The sequence below is a fragment of the Oncorhynchus mykiss genome, chromosome 12, assembly GCF_057628025.1.
Source record: "Oncorhynchus mykiss isolate SJ-2025 chromosome 12, ASM5762802v1, whole genome shotgun sequence".
Lineage (NCBI taxonomy): Eukaryota > Metazoa > Chordata > Actinopteri > Salmoniformes > Salmonidae > Oncorhynchus > Oncorhynchus mykiss.
In genome coordinates, this window is record NC_143033.1 from 59,139,507 (window position 1) to 59,164,835 (window position 25,329).

General features: G+C 44.7%; 1 pseudogene; it reads left to right on the forward strand.

The window, feature by feature from the left end:
- The first annotated feature begins 14,923 nt into the window (after positions 1–14,923).
- LOC149979233 (uncharacterized) lies at positions 14,924–15,781 on the forward strand (annotated as a pseudogene).
- The last annotated feature ends 9,548 nt before the right edge of the window (positions 15,782–25,329 follow it).

Genomic DNA, 25,329 nt, shown 5'->3' on the forward strand with positions numbered 1-25,329 from the left:
ACCATACCCCGTTCAAAGACACTTACATTGCCCATTCACCCTCTGAATGGCACGCATACACAATCCATACCTCAGTTGTTTCAAGCCTTAAAAATCATTCTTTAACCTGCCTCCTCCCCTTCATCTACACAGATTAAAGATAATTTAACTAGTGACATCAATAAGGGATCATATCTTTAAGCTGGATTCACCTGGTCAGTCTATGTCATGGAAAGAGCAGGTGTTCTTAATGTTATGTATACTCAGTGTATCTTGATTAGATAAGTATTCAACCCCCTGAGTCAGTACATGTCTTTCTGGGTAAGTCTCTAAGAGCTTTCCACACCTGGATTGTGCAATATTTTCCCATTATTCTTTTCAAAATGATTCTAGCTCTCTCAAATTGGTTATTGATCATTGCTTGACAACCATTTCAGGTCTTGCCATGGATTTCTCAGCAGATTTAACTCAAAAGTGTAACACGGCCACTCAGGAACATTCACTGTCATCTTGATAAGCAACGCATTGTGTTTTAGGTTTATTGTCCTACTGAAAGGTGAATTCATCTCTGTGTCTGGTGGAAAGCAGACTGAACCAGGTTTTCCTGTAGGATTTTTCCTGTGCTTCGCTCCATTCCATTTATTTTTATCCTAAAACTCCCTAAACTCCTTGCCATGAGCAGTTTCCGTTCCTCTCTGGCAACTGAGTTAGGAAGGACGCCTGTATCTTTAAAGTGACTGGGTGTATTGATACACCATCCAAAGTGTAATTAATAACTTCTCCATGCTCAAAGGGATATTCAGTGTCTACTTTATAATTTTTAAAAACATTTTACATTTATTTTTTACCCATATGCAAGGCATTGGAAAACCTCCCTGGTCTTTGTGGTTGAATCTGTACTTGAAATGCACTACTCGACTGAGGGACCTGACAGTATGTGAGAGGTACAGAAATGGGGTAGTCATTCAGAGTCCATGCAACTTATTGTGTGACTTGTTAAGCACATTGTTACTCCTGAACTTATTTAGGCTTACCATAACAAAGGGGTTAAATACTTGATTGATTCAAGACATTTCAGCCTTTAATTTTTAATGAATCTGTATACATTTCTTAAAATATTATATTCCACTTTTACAAATGGTAGATTAGTGACACAAAATCTCAATTTAATCAATTATAAATTTAACCTGTAACACGACAACATTTTGAAAAAGTCAAGGGGTGTCAATACTGTGAATACTTTCTGAAGGCACTGTAGCTGCATTTTGGGGTATTTTATTCCTCGTTATTATTTTAATTTCTTATTTTTAACTCTGCATTGTTGGGAAGTTTTTGTAAGTAATCACCATTCCCTCCCCCGTGTACTCCCTCCCCTCTGCCCTCCTCCATCTCTCCCCGTGTCACTCCATCTCCTCCTCTGCCCTCGTCCATCTCTCCTCCTCTGCCCTCCTCCATCTCTCCTCCTCTGCCCTCCTCCATCTCTCTCCGTGTCACTCCCTCCCCTCCTCTGCCCTCCATCTCTCCCCGTGTCACTCCCTCTCCTCCTCTGCCCTCCTCCATCTCTCCCCGTGTCACTCCCTCTCCTCCTCTGCCCTCCTCCATCTCTCCCCGTGTCACTCCCTCTCCTCCTCTGCCCTCCTCCATCTCTCCCCGTGTCACTCCCTCTCCTCCTCTGCCCTCCTCCATCTCTCCCCGTGTCACTCCCTCTCCTCCTCTGCCCTCCTCCATCTCTCCCCGTGTCACTCCCTCTCCTCCTCTGCCCTCCTCCATCTCTCCCCGTGTCACTCCCTCTCCTCCTCTGCCCTCCTCCATCTCTCCCCGTGTCACTCCCTCTCCTCCTCTGCCCTCCTCCATCTCTCCCCGTGTCACTCCCTCTCCTCCTCTGCCCTCCTCCATCTCTCCCCGTGTCACTCCCTCTCCTCCTCTGCCCTCCTCCATCTCTCCCCGTGTCACTCCCTCTCCTCCTCTGCCCTCCTCCATCTCTCCCCGTGTCACTCCCTCTCCTCCTCTGCCCTCCTCCATCTCTCCCCGTGTCACTCCCTCTCCTCCTCTGCCCTCCTCCATCTCTCCTCCTCTGCCCTCCCTCTCCTCCTCTGCCCTCCTCCATCTCTCCTCTCCTCCAATAGACACCCCCACCCCTCGTCTTACTGGACATAGCTGTTCTGTCCTGCCGATGCATGGAAAACATAATATTACAGTTTTTACTGTCCCGTTGGTAGGATAGTCTCGAACTGAGCTCATCCAGTTTATTCTCCAGTTATTGCACGTTGGCCAATAGAACGGATGGTAGAGGCAGGTTACCCATTCACCGACGAATTCTCACAAGGCACACTGATCTGCGACCCCTGTATTTCCTTCTTCATGCGAATGACGGGGATTTGGGCCTTGTCCGGGAGCAACATTATATCCTTCATGTCAGACTCATTAAAGAAAAAATCTTTGGCTAGTTCAAGGTGAGTAATCGCCGTTCTGATATCCAGGAGCTCTTTTCGGTCATAAGAGACGGTAGCATCAACATTTTGTACAAAATAAGTTACAAACAATGCTATTTTGTGTTTTTTCGCACAATTGGTTAAGATCCCGTAAAACAGCAGCCATCCCCTCCAGCGCCATTCTTCCAGGTGGGGTTGACAATGGAGCAGGGGGCAGAGGGGGGCTGGAATGGAGCCAGGAATGGGTACAGGGGACACGGGGATGTTAGGTTGGCATGAGGGCCATTTGGTAAATGGTGGAGAATGAAATAGCTTCTCTAGACACTGATTGAAGGTCAAGGCAAAGTGATCAGGATTTGAAGATTAGCAGACTGACAGGAGGTAGTATGGGAGATAAAAAAAATGCCAGGGTTTGTCAGACGTCATTTCCATCTCATCTTAATCAGCAGGCCTAACCCCATACCCGTCTGGCTCTCTGTCCCACACACGCCTATTAATAGTCATCAGAGACACCTGACAGCTTTCAATCAGCATCTAACCCTGGCCGCATTCCAAATGACACAACTTTGACCAGGGTCCATGGGTACTATAGAGGGAATAGGGTGCCGTTTGGGATCCGGCCGACGTTCTCAATAAATGGACATTGTTTCTTGCTTGTAATGTTTGGGGGTGTATTGGCCTTTGAGTTATTTGTAAGACTGAGGCCTTGTGAGGCCCATGTGATGTTGCTCTGTCATATAAATGGTTGATTGATGGCTGATTTTCTTCTACTTTAAATAAAACAGCTGTTCTCTTCTAGGACTATTCAATCCTATCCTCATATTCTCTTTTTCATCTTATTTTGAGTTTTCAGCTTTACACTGAGCTTTGGGCATCACCTTTTGGATATCCTGGAACTAAAACTCAATGGTTGAAAATGAACAAACATACTTTGGGGGATTTGTTAATGAGGGGAAATGACTCTTTGCACATGAGCAATGACTCTTTGCACATAAGGGGGGAGGGGGGGGGTGTAAAGAAAGTCACAGATTTTAAATCAGTTCCCTGGCCTTTAACGGCCACAACATCGGCTCAGTGTGAGTGTTCTGAGGACTGAGGTTCCAGAACAAAGAGGACTACAGGGAGCCAGCCTCTCCCCCAATGAACATTCCTCCTGCCTTTATGACCTGGGCTCGGCCCACCCCTTCACTCGCACCTCATAAAAGTCACAAACATCAATTCTTGTAACCATAAAAGTCATTATAATCTCATTAAAAACAACCCACCGAGAAATGTACAGTGTACACCGGGCCAAACCTGCCAGGCTGTTAAAAAAAAAAAAAATAAGGAAGTATATTGTGAGTAATTCGGCTAATATGACACCACTCCTGCTTTGATCCCCTGGTTCTTTCTTTGTACCTGGGTTCTCCAAGGCTGTGTGGTCAAAATTGCTCCCATAGGGCTCTGGTCAATAGTAGTACACTATGTAGGGAATAGGGTCCCATTTGAGATGCAGACCAGTATTTTCCTGAAATTCAGGACAGGTCTGAGAGAGCAGGTTGTCCTTTAATGAAACACACACCATTTCTGAAATGGCCATCGCTCCAACAGCATCATTATTAAGCCATCAAATCCCTCTGTGATTGGTTCAACCTGTTGGCCTGGCTTGAGCTCACATTCAGGGATTTACAACATTGAAGATTGACCAAAGGGCAAGGCAGCTGGCATCAAGAAACACTGTCAGCCAAAGGTTGTACTGGAGTAGCCTACACACCAGGGTGTCTCCCAGAGAAAGTGACATAAAGCAGTGGATATACTGTGGCCCAACTAATCAACAGCAGGACTTAATGCAAAGGCCATGCAGGAAAACAAAATGCATATTTAGCGCTTAAATTCATAGAATAACATTTTGTCTACTGCATAATGCTTCCCTTGAGAGGTGTACATTTTATACAGCTACAGCGTAATACAGCTACGCATGTCATCCTATATGCCTATAAAGAGACCAAGTTCACCTCCCACTACATTGACCAGGGCCCTATAAAGGGAATTAGGGTCCTATTAGAGCAGAGACGCACACCAACATGTCAGAAGTCTACTGAGGTCAACTCCTTCTGAGGGAACTTAATCATATCCTACACGTCATCCTGGGGGGATTGCAGAGCGGGTGGGTTAGTTGGGGCCAAGCGTGTATGTGTGTGTACTTGTGATTGTGTGTGTGTTGAGGGGGCATGCAGGCTGGGTGACTGTGATACCTCAGCAGACTCAAGAGTAACACCCCTTTCTCATAAATCCAGGGTGACCCGCTCAGCGTGAAACCAGTTTCATCACCTTCCTTACCCTGTATCAGCTAATTACAGCTAGGTCTCATATGCAGCGTGCTACCACTGAACACAGGCTGTGTCCCAAATGGCACCCTATTCTCTTTATAGTCCACTACTTTTGACCAGCTCAAAAGCAGTGCAATATGTGAATTGGGTGCCATTTGATACGAAACACTGAACATAGATGTGGCTTAACCCCTAATTTCTAAAAGTAAAGACACAAGACAGATGAAATAGTTTAAAACAAATATTATTTCTACAAAATGTACAGAGCAATTAAAGTAGACAGCATAAGACACATTTATAAAATCATTCAGTATCATCAAGGGTTTCTCAAGCCAAGGTTAAGTGCAAAATTTAGCTGAATAGTGACACCTTTTGGTCATTGATTGTATTTACACAACTTAACTGAATGGGAGAGATCTTGTCATTTTAGGTCGTGGCCAATCCTCAAAAAGTGCTTTTGTTTTTGACATAACCCTACCCAAGGTATAACAAAGCACGAACATGTTTTTCCCTATCTTTAGAGATAGGGAAAAACATGGTCGTGCTTTGTCTCCCATACATAAAATGGATGGTTGTATAAAAATAGTTTACTGCAAAAGTGGTTAAATTGATAGACATTGTGACACACCTGCTTAAATCAAACGGTGCAGAATAATGCCTGGCTGGCTCTGATTTTGCTCAAATTTGGAATACAAGTAGTCAACTGTCTGCCCTACATACACAGACAAACAACATTAGGGTATATTAGTGCATGTTGGAAATATAGACCTGTAAACACACAGATACAATAGTTGTAAATATCAACAATGAATATTTATGATGAATGTTAGTGTCGCGTTTTTGTCATTTCAGGGGCAAGGCCGTTTGGCCTTGAAGAGGTGCCCAAATCTGCCAGGGCACAAGGCTATCTGCTATGGGACCAATGCCATTAACCAAAATAGCCAATTACATTTATTTGAAAAACCCCAAAATGTAATCCTGTGAAGAAAAACATGTGTTTGTAAATGTACATATATAATTAGCCTACATGTCAAAGTGTAGGTGATAGCCTATGTGTATTGGCTACAGCCGCTCATGTCCACACCTATGCTGACACTAACTTTAATGAGACGTTTAATTATATATAGAGTATATAGTGGTCAGATGACATGGATGCTACGCCTCTGGACTGTTTTTTTAGCACAGACTGGAATATGCTCCGGGATTCATCCAACGGCATTGAGGAATACACCACCTCAGTCATCGGCTTCATCGATAAGTGCATCGACGACTTCGTCCCCACAGTGAATGTACATGCATATCCCAACCAGAAGCCATGGATTACAGGTAACATCTGCATCGAGCTAAAGGCTAGAGCTGCCGCTTTCAAGGAGCGGGACGCTAATCCAAAATGCCTTCTATGCTCGCTTCGAGGCAAGCAACACTGAAGCATGCAGGAGAGCACCAGCTGTTCTGGATGACTGTGTGATAACGCTCTCGGTAGCCGATGTGAGCAAGACCTTTAAACAGGTTAGCATTCACAAAGCTGCAGGGCCAGACGGATTACCAGGAGGTGTACTCAAAGCACGTGTGGACCAACTGGCAAGTGTCTTCACTGACATTTTCAACCTCTCCCTGACCGAGTCTGTAATACCTACATGTTTCAAGTGCCCCATGGCACTCACGTCGGTAGCCTTGAAGTGCTTTGAAAGGCTGGTCATCGCTCACATCTCCACACTGCCCTTTCCCAATTGGACAAAATGAACACATGTGAGAATGCTGTTCATTGACAGAATTCTCACATAGTGCCCACGAAGCTAATCACTAAGTTAAGGACACTGGGACTAAACACCCCCCTCTGCAACTGGATGCTGGACTTCCTGGCGGGCTGCCCCCAGGTGGTAAGGGTAGGCAACAACACATCTGCCACACTGATCCTCAACACGGGGGCCCCTCAGGGGTGTGTACTTAATCCCCTCCTGTACTCCCTGTTCAACCACAACTGCATGGCCAAACACGACTCCAACACCATCATTAAGTTTGCTGACGACACAACAGTGGTCGCCCTTATCACCAACAATGATGAGATCGCCTATATGGAGGAGGTCAGAAAAGTGGCAGTGTGGTGCCAGGGTAATAACCTCTCCCTCAATGTGAGCAAGACAATGGAGCTGATCGTTGACTACAGGATAAGGCGGGCCGAACAGCCCCCATTAACATCGACGGGGCTGTAGTGGAGCGGGTCAAGAATTTCAAGTTCCTTGGTGTCCACATCACCAACAAACTATCATGGTCCAAACACACCAAGACGGTTGTGAAGAGGGTACGACAACCTTTTCCCCCTCAGGAGACGGAAAAGATTTAGCATAGGTTCCCAGATCCTCATAAAGTTCTACAGCTGCACCGTGAGGCGCTACATAGGGTTGTGTGTACAGCCCAGTACATCACTGGGGCCAAGCTTCCTGCCATCCAGGACCTATATAATAGGCGGTGTCAGAGGAAAGCCCATAAAATTGTCAGAGATTCCAGTCACCCAAGTTATATACTTTTTTCTCTGCTACCGCACGGCATGCAGTACCAGAGCACCAAGTCTAGGACCAAAAGGCTCCTCAACAGCTTCTGCCCCCAAGCCATAAGACTGCTGAACAATTAATCAAATGGCTCTAAGAGCTCTAAGAGCCGGCTCTCGTAGGTGAACGTTAGAAGCCGGCTCACATATCAGAAGAGCTGTATCTATTTAAAAAAAAAAAATTAAGAAAAGATTTAAATGAATAGAATGATCTAATTCAAAGAACGGAAAAAAACAAAAACAATATAGGCCTGAATGCTCAAGCGAACACATTCCTTCTGACTGTCTGGTCAGACTAACAGCCTCACCTGTTGTTCCTGTCAATCAGACACGCAGTGTCAACCAATGAACCAAAGATGCATGAGGGAGGTTCGAGCCAAATCACACAGTCACACACTTAGCAGCCAAGGAGAGAGAGGAAGGACAGCTGTGAAAATGACAGCTGGAATATGAGTCAGAAGCACAGTAGCATTTTAATAATGTAGACAATTTCAGAGCACAGTGTAGAATTTACCAAAGCAAAATCTCATAAAAAGCCGGTTCTACGCACAACCTAGATGCGAACTGTGCCCCCAACTGTGAAGCTAGCTGTAGCAGAGCTTCGAGAAACTGGCGGGCCTGCTAGTGATAGTGGTGGAGCCAGCACCTCCACACGTGGAGATGTATCCACTCAGTCAAGTAGGCCTACTCCGCGACCCACAGCAACGCAGTCTTCTATGGACTAGTTTATGCCAAACGTCTGTCTGTAGCAAAACAAGGCTAAAACGATTGCCACCGATTTCCAGACAATTTCGATCGTGGAGAACAGAGGTTTTTAGAAATTATAGCAATAGTCTAAAGCCAATGTACACCATTCGAAGCAGGAAAACCCTTTCAAAATCACTTATTCCACAACTGTACGAGAGCACACAGGCTTCATTGCGGGAAAGAGTCCAAAAAGCTACTGCAGTTTGCCTTACCACTGACTGCAGGACATCATGGGTAACCACTTCTTACATATCGGTTACATGTCACTTCATTGAAGATTTTTCGATGTCTAGATGTCTTCTGGACTGCTTTGAGTTCAGTGACAGACCCCTCAGAGAACTTGGCAGAGGAACTGTTGAGAGTGGCCAAAGAATGGCAAGTAGATGGAAAAGTGGTCTGTTGTGTTAGCAACAATGCAGCGAACATAACCAAAGCCATGATTTTTTTTTTAAATGGACCCATCATACATGTCTTGCCCACACAATCAACCTGATTGTAAGAGATGCTCTGAAGGGGATGAAGCCCACTGTGGACAAAGTGAAAGCAGCTGTGGAATACTTCCACAGGAGCACAGTAGATGCAGAAAAACTAAAGTATACACAACGCCAGATGGGGATGCCTGAGCTGAGGCTTAAACAAGACTGCACTACAAGGTGGAATTCAACATATATGTTTAAGTGGTTTCTTGAGTCAAAGGATGCCATCATCTCTATCTTGGCCAATGTCAATGCACCTATTGATGCTCTGACCCAAGAGGAATGGGAGGTGGCAGAGGAGGTGTGGAGTCCTGGAACCCTTTGAGCAGGTCACTGTGGAGATCAGTGGAGAGGTACAGTAAGCAGTTATTACTACATCATTATTTAATGCAGTATTATATATGTAGATGAGCAGTACATCAAATCATCAAATCAAATGTATTTATAAAGCCTTTCTTACATCAGCTGATATCTCAAAGTGCTGTACAGAAACCCAGCCTAAAACCCCAACAGCAAGCAATGCAGGTGTAGAAGCACGGTGGCTAGGAAAAACTTCCAGAACCTAGGAAGAAACCTAGAGAGGAACCAGGCTATAAAGGGTGGCCAGTCCTCCTCTGGCTGTGCCGGGTGGAGATTATAAAAGAACATGGCCAAGATGTTCAAATGTTCATATATGACCAGCATGGTCAAATAATAGTAATCACAGTGGTTGTCGAGTGTGCAACAAGTCAGCAGGAGTAAATGTCAGATTACTTTTCATAGACTATCATTCAGAGTATCTTTACTGCTCCTGTTGTCTCTAGAGAGTTGAAAACAGCAGGTCTGGGACAGGTAGCACGTCCGGTGAACTGGTCAGGGTTCTATAGCCGCAGGCAGAACAGTTGAAACTGGAGCAGCAGCACGGCCAGGTGGACTGGGGACAGCAAGGAGTCACCAGGCCAGGTAGTCCTGAGGCATGGTTCTAGGGCTCAGGTTCTCCGAGAGAGAAGAAAGAAAGAGACAAAGAAGGAAAGAAAGAGAGTTAGAGAGAGCCTACTTAAATTCACACAGGACACCGGATAAGACAGGAGAAGTACTCCAGATATAACAGACTGGCCCTAGCCCCCCAACACATAAACTACTGCAGCATAAATACTGGAGGCTGAGACAGGATGTAGATGAGAATGTAGTATCAGTAGACAAAACATGAACCTGAACTACTGTTCTCTCTTTTCAGCCTCAATAATGATACTCCTGTGTAAGGGTCTGCAGCGAATCACAGCCAGCCGCCAGAGAAGCAAATGTAACCACAGGACATGTGACAGAGTGGATGGACACCCTATGTTCATCAATGGACTGAAAGTTCCACAGAATGGAATATAGTCACGTGCTATCAGAAACCGCTGCACTTGACCCCAGGTATAAGAAGTTAGCCTTCGGTGATGCCAGAGCGATTGATGAGACTCTTCAAAGAATAACCCCAGCAGTCAGCTGGCTCAGGCACCAGGGCAACAGGAAGAAGAGGGATCAGATGGAGCAGAAGCACCAGCAGTGGAGGAGCGTCCGTTCCCTCTGAGAGGCTCTTCTCGAAAACGGGACAAATAATTGAATCCTACAGACGAAGAACCATATACAGTGGGGAGAACAAGTATTTGATACACTGCTGATTTTGCAGGTTTTCCTACTTACAAAGCATGTAGAGGTCTGTAATTTTTTATCATAGGTACACGTTAACTGTGAGAGACGGAATCTAAAACAAAAATCCAGAAAATCACATTGTATGATTTGTAAGTAATTAATTTGCATTTTATTGTATTTGATACATCAGAAAAGCAGAACTTAATATTTGGTATAGAAACCTTTGTTTGCAATTACAGAGATCATACGTTTCCTGTAGTTCTTGACCAGGTTTGCACACACTGCAGCAGGGATTGTGGCTCACTCCTCCATACAGACCTTCTCCAGATCCATCAGGTTTCGGGGCTGTCGCTGGGCAATATGGACTTTCAGCTCCCTCCAAAGATTTTCTATTGGGTTCAGGTCTGGAGACTGGCTAGGCTACTCCAGGACCTTGAGATGCTTCTTAGTTGCCCTGGCTGTGTGTTTCGGGTCGTTGTCATGCTGGAAGACCCAGCCACGACCCATCTTCAATGCTCTTACTGAGGGAAGGAGTTTGTTGGCCAAGATCTCGCGATACATGGCCCCATCCATCCTCCCCTCAATACGGTGCAGTCGTCCTGTCCCCTTTGCAGAAAAGCATCCCCAAAGAATGATGTTTCCACCTCCATGCTTCACGGTTGGGATGGTGTTCTTGGGGTTGTATTCATTCTTCTTCTTCCCCCAAACACAGCGAGTGGAGTTTAGACCAAAAAGCTCTATTTTTGTCTCATCAGACCACACGATCTTCTCCCATTCCTCCTCTGGATCATCCAGATGGTTATTGGCAAACTTCAGACGGGCCTGGACATGCGCTGGCTTGAGCAGGGGGACCTTGCGTGCGCTGTAGGATTTTAATCCATGACGGCATATTGTGTTACTAATGGTTTTCTTTGAGACTGTGGTCCCAGCTCTCTTCAGGTCATTGACCAGGTCCTGCCGTGTAGTTCTGGGCTGATCCGTCACATTCCTCATGATCATTGACGCCCCATGAGGTGAGATCTTGCATGGAGCCCCAGACTGAGGGTAATTGACCGTCATCTTGAACTTCTTCCATTTTCTAATAATTGAGCCAACAGTTGTTGCCTTCTCACCAAGCTGCTTGCCTATTGCCCTGTAGCCCATCCCAGCCTTGTGCAGGTCTACAATTTTACCCCTGATATCCTTACACAGCTGTCTGGTCTTGGCCATTGTGGAGAGGTTGGAGTCTGTTTGATTTGAATGTAGGACAGGTGTCTTTTATACAGGTAATAAGTTCAAACAGGTGCAGTTAATACAGATAATGAGTGGAGAACAGGCGGGCTTCTTAAAGAAAAACTAACAGGTCTGTGAGAGCCGGAATTCTTACTGGTTGGTAGGTGATCAAATACTTATGTCACGCAATAAAATGCAAATTAATTACTTAAAATCATACCATGTGATTTTCTGGATTTTTGTTTTAGATTCCGTCTCTCACAGTTGAAGTGTACCTATGATTAAAATTTAAAAAAAGAAGAGCTATACATGAAAAATCATTATTGGACACCCTTTTTCTATAGTGAACCGGTCTCACAAGCTTTCCACACGCTAATTAACCTGTCTAAGATATTGGTTCCCAATTGGGAATCAACCCTCCCACGTTCAGCTGAAACGGTGGCGCATGGAACGCAAAAATATTCTTAAAAATATTTAACCTCCACACATTAACAAGTCCAATAGCTCAAATGAAAGATAAACACCTTGTTCATCTAGCCAGCAAGTCAGATTTCTAAAATGTTTTACGGCGAAAACATAGCACATATATATGTCAAACCACCACCAGACACAGCTCATTTGAATAGCCAAAACATGCAATCAACAAACGCAGGATTAAAAAATAAATCGTTCACTAACTTTTTGAAAGTCTTCATCAGATGACAGTAATAGGACATGTTACACAGTACATTCTTTTTTTTTCAATAATATGCCATTTATATCCATAAATGTCCATTTACAGTGAGTTCACGTTCAGAAATTACTCAAAAATGCCCGCAGGAAATCTAGGTAGCGCGGCAAGATAACGTAAATAGACATCATAAACTTTGACTAAATATACATGTTCTACATATAGTTAGAAAGATACACTGCTTCTTTATGCAACCGCTTTGTTAGATTTATTTTTAACGTTACAGAAATCGCACACTATTCAATATGCTGAGACGGCGCTCAGATACAAGCTACATTTCTACGTAATGTTGGAGTCAACAGAAACACAGATTTCAGCATAAATATTCCCTTACCTTCGATGGTCTTAGTTCAGAATGTTCTGGAAGGCTTCATACTTACCCAATACATCGTTTGGTTTCAAGTCTTGCGTCTTTGTATTAGCTACTGCTAATAACATCAGCTGAAATGCACCCAAAACGTCCTCTGGTCCGGAAAAGTTGCGCATCAAAACTTTTTTTTTTTACCTTTATTTAACTAGGCAAGTCAGTTAAGAACAAATTCTTATTTTCAATTACAGCCTAGTGGGTTAACTGCCTGTTCAAGGGCAGAACGACAGATTTGTACCTTGTCAGCTCAGGGGGTTTGAATTTGCAACCTTTCGGTTACTAGTCCAACGCTCTAACCACTAGGCTACCCTGCCGCCCCAGGGGTAGCCTAAAATTACATATTATATGTCGACTAAACAGGTCAAACTAAGTGCAGAAGCAAGCTTTATGATGTTTTAGACACACAAAACAAACTTCAATTCAATCGGCCATCGTCTGCCCTTCTCTTGAGTGCTGGAACAAAGGAATGGCTGGGACCAATTCGCGCCACTACGCACAGCCTATTTTCTCGTGGCACGCACTAATGTCACTCCCATAGGGTCAATTCTCGCGGGATTTGAACGATTCAAAGCTCTACTGAAAGAGGACATCTAGCGGAAGAGATAGAAAGTCTCCCCAGAATCATAACTGGTTGGGAAGGGTGGGGGCGATGACGTCAAAGTTGCTCCAACTTTCATGACCACAAAAACTAGTTTGGAAGAATGCCTGCCCTGTGAGTTCTGCTATACTTACAGACATAATTCCAACGGTTTTAGAATCTTTAGAGTGTTTTCTATCCAATAATAATTTTTATATGCATATATTAGCAATTTTTGACAGATTTTTTTTTCAGTTTACTAGGGGTACCCAATCTCTCCAAAGGGGGCATATGTCTGCCATATCCTTAACAGGTTTTAACAATAATTTCAAACTTAAAGATAGGCTCTCGTGGAATAACCGTTTAAGCGCACAACGTTTCTGTTGCTGATGAAAATCGCCAAAAAGTGGGAAAGAAATGTAAAACAAAACTAAAAGAATGGAAAGACAGGCAAAGGAAGATCTTACGGGATGCGGGAAAACCCTATACAAATCATAAGGATCAAGAAAACCCTATACAAATCGTAAGGGTCAAGAAAAACTAGGAAAAGCTGTCCAAAAGAGGTATGTGGAAGAACCGTATATCAAACAATCAAGCTAGCTAGCTATAGAGTACAGTAACTAACACGTATGTTCTGGGTTGTCTAATTTGTAACTATAGAGAGAACATATTAGTTAAAGTTCGTTGGCTACTAACTTATACATCATCGTTACAAAATGTTATTGCTAGATTATAGAAGAAATATAGCTAGCTACTTTGTCTCATCCACCGGATGATTCGACATGCTAAATAGTTATATGTAACGTTACACTGTATCCTGCAGGGAAGAGCGTGTTCCACGACGTGCAGACAGGATTGTGGAAAGTTGACTGATGAGCGCAAACTTCATCTGTTCAACAGTTTCTACACTGTCCCATACGAGAAACAACAAGCGTTGATTCTCTCCGGCTTAGAACAGGTTAGAAATAACACAAAACGCCTATTATTATAATAGCTATATTGAACACGTGCATAGTTTAACTTTGACAGTAATGATACGTACATTAACGTTAACTCTAAAAGTGCAGTGTTACACAATGGTGCAATGCAAACTCATTCTGTGTATAGGTTGGGAGTGTGTGAAAGATGGAGGTCCTGATCGAGCAATACCCTGAATGTGCTACAGTATATTCAATTCTGAATTTATCATTGTCAATTTGTATTGCAGCATGAGGTGAAACGGAGACGTAAACCTTGAGGATACAAAGGAGAACAAACGACGGAAACAAACCTTCAAATACCATGTACAGCAAGCAGGCCAGAGATTGAATGTGTGCAAGGTCACTTTCATGTCTGTGTTCCAGCTAACCAACAGCTGTCTTCAGGCAAGTGAAAATATTAATTAATGTCTATATGAATATCAATTACAAACATATTGTATTCTCTGTGCTAGTTTTTAAAAACCTGCTAATTGAAATGTAATTGTTTTGGTAAGGTTGTTCAGGAACAGTTAGGAGTTCAAGCTGAGGCAGGTGAGGATCCAGATCAGGCTACTGAGGCTAGGTCTCCTTTAGAAGATGGAAGAGGGAAGCATAGCAATAGGTAATGCGCTATGGATTCCAGCCTGGATTATTTCACTATAGCAGTACTCTAAACAATCTTCATCGAATGGATGAATAGCGAATTCTGAAACAAAAATATAAAAAGGTTTATTACTTTTAAACAAAAGGATGGTAACTAAGCTGTCCAACTACAACCTGAGCACTGAGGACTGAGTGCCGATTACCTTCCTCCTCCCACTGGACGGCACTGGCCTAATTCTCGCTGCCCTACAGGACCCCCCGGCCACAAACGGAAATGGCGTGACCGGGATTTGTACCCCGGTTATAGCGACACAGTTGCACTCTGAGGCAGGTCCCTAGACCATTGAGAGAATACAAGTTTAACATCTTGTTGTCTCCTTACAGGCCACATCGGATACATGCTACAGTGAAAGAGGGCATCAAGGAGCACATTCTATCTTTCCCAAGAACCCAGAACCACTACTCTCGGATGAAGGGGGATGTACACAGAGAATACCTCAGCCCTGATCTGAATTTGTTGCGAATGTGCCGACTCTCCAAAGAGAAGAATACCACATCATCTGCAAAATTCAGGGTTTATAGGGAGATTTTCAAACAGCAGATTCTCAATTTCGGCCAAACCAGGAGTGACACCTGTGGCAAATGTGACGCATTCTTCACTAAGATGTCAGCAGCAACATCTGAAGAGGAGAAGAGGAAGATTGCAGTTGAAAGTGAGCTGCACCATCGAAAAGCTGAAAAGGCCTACACACAGCTTCAAAGTGACACTGAGTGGGCTAAAGCCAATGCTGACTGCCATGTCATTTCTGTGGATCTACAGGGGATGATGTACACCCCTAATCTGACCCACTCCAATGTCTACTACCAGCAGCTGCTGTCACATTTGAACCTTTGCATCCTGGAACTTTGAAAAGATGATTCTGCATTCATGTGTGTTTGGCATGAGGGGATTGCACACCGAGGGTCCATTGAGGTGGCAAGCTGCATATTGAAGTGGGTGAAGACAAAATTCACGCCACTCACCAAACCAGAGGTGCGCAAGTTGATAATCTTCAGTGACAAATGCTGTGGGCAGAATAACAACTGGCGGATGCTCAATCTGATGTCGATGCTTGTCTCTATGGGTTACTTTACCCAAGTTGAGCAGAAGTTCATGGTCTCTGGTCATTCTTTTCTTCCTTGTGACCGATCTTTTGCCAAAGCAAGTGAGGTAGATAAAATATAAAGTGAATATATAAAGTGAAATAAACAATAAAAATTAACAGTAAATTTACAGAAGTTTCAAAACAATAAAGACATTACAAATGTCATATTATAAATACAGTGTTTTAACAATGTACAAATGGTGAAGGACACAAGATAAAATAAATAAGCATAAATATGGGTTGTATTTACAATGGTGTGTGTTCTTCACTGGTTGCCCTTTTCTCGTGGCAACAGGTCACAAATCTTGCTGCTGTGATGGCACACTGTGGAATTTCACCCAGTAGATATGGGAGTTTTTCAAAATGTGATTTGTTTTCGAATTCTTTGTGTATCTGTGTAATCTGAGGGAAATATGTTTCTCTAATATGGTCATACATTGGGCAGGAGGTTAGGAAGTGCAGCTCAGTTTCCACCTCATTTTGTGGGCAGTGTGCACATAGCCTGTCTTCTCTTGAGAGCCATGTCTGCCTACGGCGGCCTTTCTCAATAGCAAGGCTATGCTCACTGAGTCTGTACATAGTCAAAGCTTTCCTTAATTTTGGGTCAGTCACAGTGGTCAGGTATTCTGCCGCTGTGTACTCTCTGTGTAGGGCCAAATAGCATTCTAGTTTGCTCTGTTATTTTGTTAATTCTTTCCAATGTGTCAAGTAATTCTCTTTTTGTTTTCTCATGATTTGGTTGGGTCTAATTGTGCTGCTGTCCTGGGGCTCTGTGGGGCGTGTTTGTGTTTGTGAACAGAGTCCCAGGACCAGCTTGCTTAGGGGACTCTTCTCCAGGTTCATCTCTCTGTAGGTGATGGCTTTGTTGTGGAAGGTTTGGGAATCGCTTCCTTTTAGGTGGTTATAGAATTTAACGGCTCTTTTCTGGATTTTGATAATTAGTGGGTATCGGCCTAATTCTGCTCTGCATGCATTATTTGGTGTTCTACGTTGTACACGGAGGATATTTTTGCAGAATTCTGCGTGCAGAGTCTCAATTTGGTGTTTGTACCATTTTGTGAAGTCTTGGTTGGTGAGCGGACCCCAGACCTCACATACATAAAGGGCAATGGGCTCTATGACTGATACAAGTATTTTTAGACAAATCCTAATTGGTATGTTGAAATTTATGTTCCTTTTGATGGCATAGAATGCCCTTCTTGCCTTGTCTCTCAGATCGTTCACAGCTTTGTGGAAGTTACCTGTGGCGCTGATGTTTAGGCCAAGGTATGTATAGTTTTTTGTGTGCTCTCTCTCGCTCTACCCTCTCTCTCTATCCTCTCTCTCTCTATCCTCTCTCTACACTCTCTCTCTCGCTCTACCTTCTCTCTCTCTACACACTCTCTCTCAAGCTACTCTCTACCCTCTCTCTGTCTCTCTCTCTCTCTTCCCTCTCTCTCTACCCTCTATCTACACCCTCTATCTACCCTCTCTCTCTATCCTCTCTCTCTACACTCTCTTTCTCTCTCTACCCTCTCTCTCTATCCTCTCTCTCTACACTCTCTTTCTCTCTCTACCCTCTCTTTCTCTCTCTACCCTCTCTCTCTATCCTCTCTCTCTACCCTCGCTTTCTCTCTCTACCCTCTCTCTCTATCCTCTATCTCTACCCTCTCTTTCTCTCTCTACCCTCTCTCTCTACCCTCTCTCTCTCTACACCCTCTCTCTCTCTATCCTCTCTCCATCCTCTCTCTACACTCTTTCTCTCTCTACCCTCTCTCCCTTTACCCTCTCTCTACACCCTCTCTCTACCCTCTCTCTAACCTCTCTCTCTCTGCACTCTCTCTCTCTCTCTGCACTCTCTCTCTCTCTACACACTCTCTCTCTCTATCTCTACACTCTCTCTCTACAATCTCGCTCTACCCTCTCTCTCTACCATCTCTCTCTCTCTCTTTCTCTTTCTCTCTCTTTTACTCTCTCTACACTCTCTCTCTCTCTCTCTACCCTCTCTCGCTCTCTCTCTCCCCCCCCTCTCTCCTCTCTCTCTCTCTCTCTCCCTCTCTCTAAACTTTCTCTGTCTCTATTCTCTCTCTCTACCCCCCCTCTCTCTCTCTCTATTCTCTCTCTCTATTCTCTCTCTGTATTCTCTCTCTAAACTGTCTCTCTATTCTCTCTCTCTAAACTCTCTCTCTAAATTCTCTCTATAAACTCTCCCTCTATTCTCTCTCGCTACCTTCTCTCTCTCTCTCTCTCTCTCTCTCTTTCTCTCTCTCACTCTCTCTCTTTTACTCTCTCTACACTCTCTCACTCTCTCTACCCTCTCTCACTCTCTCTCTCTCTACCCTCTCTCTCTACCCACTCTCTCGATCTCTCTACCCCCCCTTTCTCTCTCTCTACCCTCTCTCTATACCCACTCTCTCGATCTCTCTACCCCCCTCTCTCTCTCTCCCTCTAGCCTCTCTTTCTCTACCCACTCTGTCTCTCTCTCCCTCTCTACCCTCACTCTCTCTCTCTACCTTCTCTCTATCTCTACCCTCACTCTCTGTCTCTACCCTCTCTCTATCTACCCTCACTTTCTCTCTACCCTCAATCTCTCTCTAGCCTCTCTCTTTCTCTACCCTTTCTCTCTCTCTCTCTCCCTCTCTACCCTCACTCTCTCTCTCTACCTTCTCTCTTTCTACCCTCACTCTCTCTCTACCCTCTCTCTCCTCTCTCTCTCTCTCTCACTCTACCCTCTCTCTCTACCTCCTCTCTCTATCTACCTGCAATCTCTTTCTCTACCCTCTCTCTCTCTACCCCCTCTCTTTCTCACTCCTCTCTCTCTCACTCTACCCTCTCTCTCTACCTCCTCTCTCTCTATCTACCTGCAATCTCTTTCTCCACCCTCTCTCTCTCTCTCACTCTACCCTCTCTATATCTCCTTTCTCTCTATCTACCCTCACTTCTTTCTCTACCCTCTCTCTCTCTCTCTATCTCTACCGTCTCTCTCGCTCTCTCTACACTCTCTCTACCTCCTCTCTCTCTCTCTCTCTCTCTCTCTCTCTCTCTCTCTCACTCTACCCTCTCTCTACCTCCTCTCTCTCTCTCCCTCTCTCTCTCTTTCAAACCTTTGAAACTTTTCTTAGCTTTCTCTGTTTGGATGTCTGGTGGGTAAACAATTTCCATAGCAACGCTGGTGATGTTGGCTACAATGTTGCAATAGAAGTGCTGTTTCTTGTATAATGCTCTCTTGTTTCTTCAGAGGACTGTTTCACTTTGTTGTCCTGTTTTCTTTCCCTTTTTTCTTCTGTCCTTATTTTGCCTTCCTTTCTTCCTTCTGTTAACTAGATCTTTTTTTTTGTTATTCTTTGTAAGCTAGCTAGCTTCTTCCAGGAGAGTCCCTAGCAACTCTCTCTCTCTCTCTCTCTACACTCTCGCTCTACACTCTCGCTCTACCCTCTCTCTCTACCATCTCTCTCTCTCTCTCTCTTTCTCTTTCTCTTTCTCTCTCTTTTACTCTCTCTACACTCTCTCTCACTCTCTCTACCCTCTCTCGCTCTCTCTCTCCCCCCCCCCTCTCTCTCTCTCTCTCTCTCCCTCTCTCTAAACTTTCTCTGTCTCTATTCTCTCTCTCTACCCCCCCTCTCTCTCTCTCTATTCTCTCTCTCTATTCTCTCTCTGTATTCTCTCTCTAAACTGTCTCTCTATTCTCTCTCTCTAAACTGTCTCTTTATTCTCTCTCTTTAAACTCTCTCTCTAAATTCTCTCTATAAACTCTCCCTCTATTCTCTCTCGCTACCTTCTCTCTCTCTCTCTCTCTCTCTCTCTCTCTTTTACTCTCTCTCTACACTCTCTCACTCTCTCTACCCTCTGTCACTCTCTCTCTCTCTACCCTCTCTCTCTACCTCCTCTCTCTCTATCTACTTGCAATCTTCTTCTCCACCCTCTCTCTCTACACTCTCTCTCTCTACACTCACTCTCTACACTCTCGCTCTACCCTCTCTCTCTCTCTCTCTCTCCCTCTCTCTAAACTTTCTCTGTCTCTATTCTCTCTCTCTACCCCCCCCCTCTCTCTCTCTATTCTCTCTCTCTATTCTCTCTCTGTATTCTCTCTCTAAACTGTCTCTCTATTCTCTCTCTCTAAACTGTCTCTTTATTCTCTCTCTTTAAACTCTCTCTCTAAATTCTCTCTATAAACTCTCCCTCTATTCTCTCTCGCTACCTTCTCTCTCTCTCTCTTTCTCTTTCTCTTTCTCTCTCTTTTACTCTCTCTACACTCTCTCTCACTCTCTCTACCCTCTCTCGCTCTCCCCCCCCCCCTCTCTCTCTCTCTCTCTCTCTCTCTCTCTCTCTCCCTCTCTCTAAACTTTCTGTCTCTATTCTCTCTCTCTACCCCCCCTCTCTCTCTCTCTATTCTCTCTCTGTATTCTCTCTCTAAACTGTCTCTCTATTCTCTCTCTCTAAACTCTCTCTCTAAATTCTCTCTATAAAGTCTCCCTCTATTCTCTCTCGCTACCTTCTCTCTCTCTCTCTCTCTCTCTCTCGCTCTCTCTCGCTTTCTCTCTCTCTCTCTCTCTCTCACTCTCTCTCTCTCTTTTACTCTCTCTACACTCTCTCACTCTCTCTACCCTCTCTCACTCTCTCTCTCTCTACCCTCTCTCTCTACCCACTCTCTCGATCTCTCTACCCCCCCTTTCTCTCTCTACCCTCTCTCTATACCCACTCTCTCGATCTCTCTACCCCCCTCTCTCTCTCTCCCTCTAGCCTCTCTCTTTCTCTACCCACTCTGTCTCTCTCTCTCTCTACCTTCTCTCTATCTCTACCCTCACTCTCTGTCTCTACCCTCTCTCTATCTACCCTCACTTTCTCTCTACCCTCTCTCTTTCTCTACCCTCTCTCTCTCTCTCTCTCTCACTCTCCCTCTCTACCCTCACTCTCTCTCTCTACCTTCTCTCTATCTACCCTCACTCTCTTTCTCTACCCTCTCTCTCACTCTACCCTCTCTTTCTACCCTCACTCTCTCTCTACCCTCTCTCTCCTCTCTCTCTCTCTCTCTCTCTCTCTCTCTCTCTCTCACTCTACTTCCTCTCTCTATCTACCTGCAATCTCTTTCTCTACCCTCTCTCTCTCTACCCCCTCTCTTTCTCACTCCTCTCTCTCTCACTCTACCATTCTCTCTACCTCCTCTCTCTCTATCTACCTGCAATCTCTTTCTCCACCCACTCTCTCTCTCTCTCTCACTCTATCCTCTCTATATCTCCTTTCTCTCTATCTACCCTCACTTCTTTCTCTACCCTCTCTCTCTCTCTCTTTCTCTACCGTCTCTCTCGCTCTCTCTACACTCTCTCTACCTCCTCTCTCTCTCTCTCTCTCTCTCTCTCACTCTACCCTCTCTCTACCTCCTCTCTCTCTCTCTCTCTCTCTCTCACTCTACCCTCTCTCTACCTCCTCTCTCTCTCTCTACCCTCTTTCTCTACCCTCTCTCTATATACCCTCTCTCTATACCCTCACTCTCTCTACCCTCTCTCTCTCTCTCCCTACCCTCTCTCTCTCTGCACTCTCTTTCTCGCTCTACACTCTCTCTCTACCATCTCTCTCTCTCTCTATTTCTCTTTCTCTTTATCTCTCTTTTACTCTCTCTACACTCTCTCACTCTCTCTACCCTCTCTATCTCGCTCTCTCTCTCCCCCCCTCTCTCTCTCTCTCTCTCTCCCTCTCTCTAAACTTTCTCTGTCTCTATTCTCTCTCTCTACCCCCCCCCCCTCTCTCTCTCTATTCTCTCTCTCTATTCTCTCTCTGTATTCTCTCTCTAAACTGTCTCTCTATTCTCTCTCTCTAAACTGTCTCTTTATTCTCTCTTTAAACTCTCTCTCTCTCTATAAACTCTCCCTCTATTCTCTCTCGCTATCTTCTCTCTCTCTCTCCCTCTAGCCTCTCTCTTTCTCTACCCACTCTGTCTCTCTCTCTCCCTCTCTACCCTCACTCTCTCTCTCTCTACCTTCTCTCTATCTCTACCCTCACTCTCTGTCTCTACCCTCTCTCTATCTCTACCCTCTCTCTCTCTCTCCCTCTCTACCCTCACTCTCTCTCTATCTACCCTCACTCTCTTTCTCTACCCTCTCTCTCTCACTCTACCCTCTCTTTCTTCCCTCACTCTCTTTCTCTACCATCTCTCTCTCTCTACCCTCACTCTCTTTCTCTACCCTCTCTCTCTCACTTCACCCTCTCTCTTTACCTCCTCTTTACCCTCTCTCTCTCTACCCTTACTCTATATACCCTCTCTCTCTCTACCCTCTCTCTCTCTACCCTCACTCTCTACCCTCTCTCTCTCTACCCTCTATCTCTCTACCCTCTCTCTCTCTACCCTCTCTCTCTCTACCCTCTCTCTCTCTACCCTCACTCTCTCTACCCTCACTCTCTCTACCCTCTCTCTCTAACTTCACTCTCTCTCTCTCCCATCTCTCTCTCTACCCCCTCTCTACCCTCACTCTCTCTCTCTACCCTCACTCTCTCTGTGCCATCTCTCTCTACCCTCACTCTCTCTCTCTCTACCCTCACTCTCTCTTCCCTCTCTCTTTATCTACTCTCTCTCTCTCTACCCTCACTCTCTCTCTCTTTCTACTCTCTCTCTCTCTCTCTCTCTTTCTACTCTCACTCTCTCTCTTTCTCTACCCCCTCTCTCTCTGCCATCCCTCTCTCTACCCTCTCTCTACCCTCACTCTCTCTCTACCCTCTCTCTACCCTCACTCTCTCTCTACCCTCTCTCTCTCTACCCTCACTCTCTCTATATACTCTCTCTCGCTCTACCTTCACTATCTCTCTCTCTGCCATCTCTCTCTCTACCCTCTCTCTACCCTTTCTCTTTCTCTAACCTCTATCTCTCTCTACCCTCACATACATAAGGGAACATTTCGGCATTTCGTGTATGATTAGTGAGAAAGGGTGTCAATGTACCTCCATATTGCAAATGTACGGTCCCTTACTAGACGTCCGAAAACGTTTGTAAAATTCGCGGTCGGCGTCGGGCCGTGCGGTAGGGCCGGACCTACCGGGAAGTCATCGAATGAACTTTGTCAGACATTCGGTTTCCGTTTTATAAAATAAACAAGTTTTGGACCATTTTTCCGCCATCCCGGAAATTCCCACAAGAGGGCATAAGGAATCATATGGCAATTTGGCAAAACATCACGAATCACGACGGGGCCTTATCTCGAAAACTGAAAATATTTTGAAGCCGAAACTTGGTGAGCGTAGGTTTGGCATAATGGGCAGTTGGCCCCGAACGGGATGGCGTCTAGGCCTCAAAGGTTTTTGAGTTATGGCCATTTTTCTGGGATTAAAGGTCCAAAATGGAAATAGAGAAATTATTTTTCCACTTCAGGTCAAAGTCAAGGAGCCTCCGGTGTCAATAAAAAAAGAACTAGCCATTTATCTATCGTCATTTAAGAGAAACGGAACAATGACAAATTGGTGATGTTCACAAATAGGCGTTTTTTTCTTCAACGGTTACAGATCCAGTTGCAGGGTGTTCATACAAATATTTTTAAAGTGTGCTGCGTAGCTCTGCGACATTTCTGTGATTTTCTATGATTTTCTGAAATAACACAATAACTCAGTTCTTAACGTAAAGACTTAAAACTCGGGATTATGTAAAGGCGTACCCCAATCAGGATATGAGTTTATTTATAGCTTCCTGTGCCAACCAGAAGTGCCTTAAATGGTGTCATAGTGGCTGTTTCCAAGGGTTAAAAAGGTCAGATCTTTTCAAAAATTAGGCAACCCCCATAAACTGTAAGTCAGTCATTTCTCCCGACAGATGTCAAAGAAAAGCTCTCACACCGTTGTCACCCTCACTTTTTTGAGGTCCATGATGTGTCCAAACCAGAGGATAATGCGATGGTGTTTATTTTTACAATCATTCCATCTCGATGTGCGGCACATCAGGGGATCTGAAAACGTGATTGCTGATGCGCTCTCTCGTGCACCCTGCTCCTAAATGTTTACGGGACTGACCATTGCTTCCTATTGTCATGTTCTCTCTGTCCTGTCTGCTCCCTCCTGGTCTTGTTTTCTTCGTTCCTCTTAAATGTTGCTTCCTGTGCGAAGGTTGCTGAGGTTTGGGGAGGAGGTTGGCTGGGGCAAATTGTAAGTGTGAACACATAACCCCTCACCAATTTGGGACTGCAGGGGCTTGTAGGTTGTTCCGGGGTCCTTGTTGGTCCCCGGTTTTATGGGGGGGAATGTGACGACCCTCCCACTCTGTCTGCCGTATTTTGTCTTTGTTCTTGTTTCCTTCCTTATTAGGATGCCGGTGGGCGGAGTTGAGAGGGTCGTCAGCTACATGGGAAACACCTGGGCCCAGGTGTTTCCCAGGATAAATACACCCCTTCCCCATTCATGGAGGAGACTCTCTCCATGCAGACATTTGTAGATTGTGTTGTGGTTCTTGTTGACTTTTTGTTTGTTTGCTTTGGCACCTTTCAACACCCTGCATTATCACATTCATGCATGCAAAACACTCACTTACGCTACTGATTACACACATCATTGTATATTTTCCTTAGTTGCTTTAGTTAATAAATATATTTTGTTACTCCTTATCTCCACGTTGTCTCCCTTTGTTACGGGCTTTGAGCCGGTTCGTGACACACACACACACACACACACAGCAAGGATGGAGTGACAAAGCGTGGTGCTTAAAGACACAGAGAGCAGGCAATGGCATTACCATAATCCCTAGGCCGTGCCGAGTTCAACGAGATATCCCGCTTGACCGTAGCTCGCTCGGTCTAGGCGCAGCGACCATTAGAATAGTAGGCCCAAAATGAAGCCTGCCCCACAATGTCATTTGATTTTGGGTGACAGTGAGAGAACCGTTAGGGTGAGAAGAAAAATTCCACCACAGGAATGTTCCTGAGGTCCTCCCGATCCGTGCAAGCCTAACCTTGACCGTGTGGCATTAACCCTTAATAGTTTAAAGAAGGTGTTTACATCAAACAGTTTGCATTGACTTCTCTTCCCATAGGAATACATTGCCTGCACCCCTAATTTCAACCTGAAGTCTATATGGGTTATGAATGCCGTATTAACCTGTCTTCGGTACCAGTCCATCAGGCCACTATGAGGTCTACCTGTGTTGATTCTAAGCTTCCTGGACCAACCGGAAGTGGTTAAAATCACCCTAAAAGTGTTTACCCATACCCTGCCTGCAGTTTGATAGACATAGTGCATTCAACCCTGTGTAAATCAGTCAGTTCTTAACGTAAGGACTTAACTCAGGATTCTGTAACAGCATACCCCAATGAGGATATGTGTTGATTTATAGCTTCCTGTGCCAACCGGATGTGCCATAATTGGTGTCTCAGGGGCTGTTTCGAGGGGTTAAAAAAGTCTGATCTTTCCAAAACTTCATATGTGTGATTAGGCAACCCCCATGAACTGTAAATCAGTCATTTTTCCCAAATAAATTCAAAGGGAAAAAAAATCACACTAAAACACAACTTGGAAGGAGGGACGTATTGGGGTGCATAGAGACAGACAGTGGCTGCAATAGTTAGCTTTGTTCGAGCTAAAAAAGAACCGTCAGACCTAGAGTTCCGAAACTTTAGAAACCTGTTCTAGACCTCCCGTCGATGGTGCATGGCTCTAGAAGGTTCTCGTACATTTGCAATAC